Raw genomic sequence first — 5706 nt, 5'->3', positions numbered from 1 at the left:
TTTCTTTCCCTCTACTGCAGACCTAAGCTTCTATATTACACCAGAAGAGCATGCATGTGAAGTCCAAGGTCAAACAAGAAGTTTATAGGTCAGGAGTTGCAATGTAGTCTGCGACACCAAAGGCATTTCAAGTAACTCTATTTCTTTCCCATATTGAAACTGTTTCTCTTCACCATTCTCCTTATGTATGTATATTATCAACACACTTCCCTCTGTGTAACTCCTCCTCCCAAGAGAGGCAAAGTTGTATCATGTTTTTCATCCCTCATTACTATCTGTTCTCATTAACTCCATCTTTATCATACAGTTTATTTCCAAAACAAAAACATCAAGAAGCTGATTATCTCAATTTGGAAGCAGAGAAAGCTGGGGTCAGAGCAGACCTGACCATTGCAGAATGGTTTCATCTTCCTCATTCTCTACCAGGGCAGTGCATCCTCCTACAAAACTGAAGAAGCCCTGTCAACAACATCAGGCTGTAAGAGGCAATAGCAGGAGACAGTGCTAAATTTCAAAGACAGCTCATACACCCATTCAGAAAACCTGGAAGTACTACCTACAGCTTATTTCAGACAAGTGGAGAAACAGATACAATTCAACTAAGTAGACATCCCAGCAAAGAAACCCAATTGCAGATAACAGATCCAAGACATTTCCTTGGTGTCATAACCTTCCACTTTACTCCCAAGACTGTCCTTTCTCCAAAGCAATATGTGAAGAGTGAATTTGGTTAACTGATCATCGGCTTGAACCACCTCTGTAGTCCCATGAATCTGAGCAATGAGAATATCATACGACTACATCATCTCCACTTTAATCATGACATAGGGAGAGCCAAAAAGTGCTTCTCTCCCTGCTCAGCTAAATCTTCATGGTATTTAATTGATGCGCAGGATTCAAGTCTTTTCGATATAATACTGCCAAATTATTTTTGGCTCATCAAGTTTCATAACTCTTGGCTGGATAACTGCCTTGACAACTGACCTTCTGTCGGTTCTCAAATTTAAAGACTGATCTTATGTATCCATGAAGCAGATGGAGACAAAAATTTATCTTTTAAAGTTAAAGATAGTAAAAATATATATAATATGGGAAGTGCAGGAAGTTAACTTTGAGCATCATCTCGTTTCACTACTAACAATTATTATTACTATTACTATTATTACTACTGTTATTTTATTGTTACTGCAAGTCCCCTATACTGTTTAGGCTGTCTGGAAAGTATTTATTGACTCTCTGACACATACTCAAAGTAATCTGTGACAAAGAGTCTTACACAGCATAACCCGTCTAGGTTCTGCAAGGCCAATTCCAGGTAGAGATTTTAAATAAATGCTATGTACTGGAAACACACACACAGATCCAGCCTATACATGCCACCTGTGCAATATGTCTCAAAACAGATATCTAGCACCTAGAGGGCAGGCTAACACTTCGGCAAAATAACACCTCACACAAAGCGCACCTTCAGAAATGCACGTTCTTCCAGGGATATGGTGTGCCCAACACTTTGCAGACACACCCAGTCACTCTTTATTGATAAAGGTCTCATTTGTGCATAAACCACCTGAAGGAATAAATGAGCATACCTGGAAGGCACAGGGCAGCATGTTAAGTCCACACACTTTGCTCTCAGTTACTTTGACAGCCCAATTTCAGCATTAAGCAGCAAGATCTTAGTTGTATATTGTGCTGTTCTTCATCTCAATGTATGAAAGCCCTTCACCAGCTGCAACATTCTTACACAACTTTCACACTTATTCAAATTTATATTTATCTCTAGATTTTTAGAAGGGGGAGTTACTTGAAAAATACCTACAGTTTAAATAAATGTATCATTTAGGTTAATTTCCTGGGCAAACCTGCCATGGGATTTTCAGTGACGGTTTCATAGACTTGCCTAAATGGCATAATGAAGCATTTGTCTGAGCACCAGCCACTGCTTCCCTTCCCTGCTTCCCTCCTTGTTCTCACACAGAATCCCACTGGGGTCGAATTAGATGAGGGCTAGATGAGCAGATAATCTTAGGTTTAACAGATTCACCTGAGACTCAGAAAACCTGTATTTTTAATCCAATATATGTTATTAGCCTTTGCTGCCACTTGATCTTTCACCTTATTTCCGTTTCTGTAGTTACCCTCTGCCTGTATCACCTGATGAGTCTTTGCTGTTCAGTTTGCCTGTTGCGTCACAACAGACAGCCTGGTCCTGTTCCCCCATTAAAGGTCTGTTTGTGCTGCTGTGACCCTATTTATTTTACATTCAGTCATTTGTGCACATTGTTCTTCCTGCTTAAGACTGACAGAACTTGCCTGGCCTGCACAGGGAATGCCAGAGAGGGCTTTGGGGGAGAAGCAATGACACTGTGACAAACCTGCCTCCATCCTCCCTGCAGAGTTATACAGCTAATATTCATGGTTTGCTGCAGTCATCCACAGATGACTTAAAGCTAAGGCAGGATTAGTAAGCACAGCTGCACTTCCCAACTAGCAGTTTGAGGACTTTGCAGGCTTTTGTACAAACAACCTCACAGTGACTTTTGAGGAGTAATATATTATAAAAACACCAGGAGAAAAATAATAATATAGGCTTGATTGGAGTGGAAGAAACTCCTCTGTATTGTATCATAACTTCCCAGGTCTCCTTTATTTCATTCATTGTCCTTAGAATTAAATGATACTCATTTAAAATTACTAGGTTCATGAAGCATAATGTAAAATTAAGGGGTATGTCAACTTAAAATACACAGTTCTCCATCAGTGCAATTAATTGGTGAAATTAGTCATTGTTTCATAAACTGAAAGCAAGTAAAATATATGTTTTCAATTGACAAAAATGTCACCAATATCCTTTAATTATTTTTCCAACTAAGTCATTAGTATTTTCTTTACTCTTATAAAGACAGGTTTTTCACAGTATAGCATTAGCTTGCAGATATCACCACCTCTGCTTCCCAGGTTGACTCCTTCCCTCTTTGTGCTGAATAAATAGCACTAAAATGCAGCAATTAAGAATAAAGGCCACCGTCAGGCTGTACATGAGTGGCTCCAGATTTACCACAGCATGAATAAAAGCAGAATTGGGCCTACCTTTCTAACCAGGTTCAGATTATTTCCTTTTCTTATTTCATCTGTGATTATCATAGGGCCATAATGAACATAGTCCATGCTTTTCAGTCCAATGGTAGGAAGGAATAAGTATTTTATATTTTCTTAATATTTTTAAAGTAGTTCATTAGTTGCTGACTGCTCCAGATATACATGGATTGAAAAAATACGCTTTAAAGAGAATCCTCTGCCACTGAGAACATCCATGGGCTAAGAACATGCTCTGACTTAATGTCCACAAGTGGTCACTCTGAAGTCAGTTACCACTGAGCACAGGTCATGTGCATTCAAGCAGCTATAGCTCCTTCATTGTGCTACTCGTGATCTTGTAATATTGACTGACTGAGGCAGAGCTTTTTGAACCTTCTACAGCTGTTGTTAATGGAAATGAGATTTGACCCTGTGAAACTGGAGCTTCAGGTTGTGCTTTCAAAATTAGAACATCCATATTTAATCCTACTGCCAAAAATCCAGCCAGAGGTATGATTATAAGGTGTAGCCCACAGAGGAATTGTGCCTGATGAGACAGACATGTTCAGAAACCTTGAAACAATGCAAATTTTATTTTAAAACTAATTTAAACCTGTAATAATTCATTTGAAACAGCTTGGGTTTACCAAATCCTAAAGCAGTGCCTAAGAGAGCCTTCATGGGGTCTTTAGGAAGTGAAGCTAGTAGGACCATATACAGTGAATCTCCATCCATGCTGTTTTACAAAGCAGAGATACCTTTTAAATGTACCTGCTGCTGGGCACTGCAAAATCTGTGCATCAGTCCTCCAAGGCTGCCTGCAGAGACCTTACCCTTCCGCCAGGGTCTGTCTGTAGCTGCGAGCGCCGTGAACACTCCGTCAGGCTGAGCAAACCCTGAGCTTTATGACAGCTCCCACTTTGCCAGAGCCCAGAGAGGAGAAAAAGAAGAAATGGCTTCATTGACCTTGGGCAAACTTAAAAAATTAAACTCAGAAACACTGTAATATTTTGGTTAATTTATTTAACCTGGGAACTGCAACAACCTAAAGATATCTCCATGGATGCCACATTGGAGTAGTAGCCCATCTTCATTACTCACAGCACAACCACATGCCCAACCACCCAAATCCTTGCAGACATGTGCCTAGGAGCTCAAACCTCACTGAGGATCAAGAGGTTTTAGGAGTCTAAGGCACCAATATTTTGTCCCCTACAAGCCATAGTTTTTTTCGGTCTTACTATGAATTGCTTTAAATGAATACACATCAGCTAAGGGAATTCCATTCCTAGATTGCTTGAAGGGTCAGGACTCTTACTTCAAAATTAATTAGTGAACATTAATTACTCAACAACAGTTATGAAGCCTTTAAAAGGAAAAGGAATATCCAGAAATACCATTAGTAAATACATTCCTGAGGAAATTATTTAATTAGTGTTTAATTACTCTTAAATAAATTTATTAGTTGCTAAATATTAATTACATAAAGCACCATTTTTAAGCTGCTGGTGCTATTCATAATTTAAATAACTACTTTCATCTATTTATTTATTTTCCAGTGTTCAGTGGATCGTTTCTTATTAAGAGTAGAACACAGCAAATGCTTTATACACAGGATTGATTGCTATTCTGGCTTGACCCCAGCTGTAAGCCCGGCATCTTAGATACCAAGATGCACTTCTTAGCCCTTTGGAGTTAAAAAGCAGCTCTCTTATGTGATAGCAGAAAGTAGTTTCTGTCATCTATGTAAACCAGTACTGCCCTTTGACTGAAGAAACGGGTATTGATTATCCAAGATGTCCTGGATATTCAATAGCTGCTACAATGAATTGCATCAAAGATCATATTTGAATCCAGGTCTCTTGCTACTGATTTTTGTCCCCTTCAGAACTGGGATGACTTCACCAATAGCACCAGGAATCCTTTGTCCCCTGCACAACCAGCCCTTGGCCATGATAACACTCCTTTGACAGACTGTTACAGTGAATAATAAAATAAATCATAAGACTATTTCTGTGAGTAGTTTGGAGACTGAGAAAGTTATTTTATTTTGGTGTGTTTTCACTTTGTGAGGTGCTCTGATGATTCTTGTAATACCATTTGTATTCTCCTTAGGAATAGAAAAAATAGTAATTTTCCCCAAGTCTTTATATTGGACAAATTATACGGACAAATTGCAAAATAGTTTCATTTAGCGCCAGATTATCCAAACCATTGGGAATAACAGTGGAATACAGTGGTCACTGAGGAATGAATACAACTCCTCAGTTTTCCAAAGGATATCTGATGTTGCCTTAGGTCTCATTCAATCCTTCCACCTGTTCAAAGGTGTTACAGAGCACCCTGACTCCTTCTAGATTTAATTACATTTCTTATCTCACAGATCTCTAGTTACGACTTTTTTCAGAATTCATTGCAATTGCAAGCTGAAGCAGGAGAGAAAAAACAGTATTTGCTCATGACTCAGATTGCTCAGTTTTTTTAAAAAAAGTTCTCCTGCTGTTTTTTAATTGGAACCATCTGTTATGCCATTTCTTTCCTGTAAAGAACAAAAAATTTAAACTCTGGTCTAGGTGTCATCTATATGTCGTATGAAAAGTTAATGCTTTAAGTTTGGGGTAGAAAGGT

Source organism: Phalacrocorax carbo, chromosome 5 (assembly GCF_963921805.1).
Source record: "Phalacrocorax carbo chromosome 5, bPhaCar2.1, whole genome shotgun sequence".
NCBI classification, from domain to species: Eukaryota; Metazoa; Chordata; class Aves; order Suliformes; family Phalacrocoracidae; genus Phalacrocorax; species Phalacrocorax carbo.
This window is presented reverse-complemented; position numbering follows the sequence as displayed.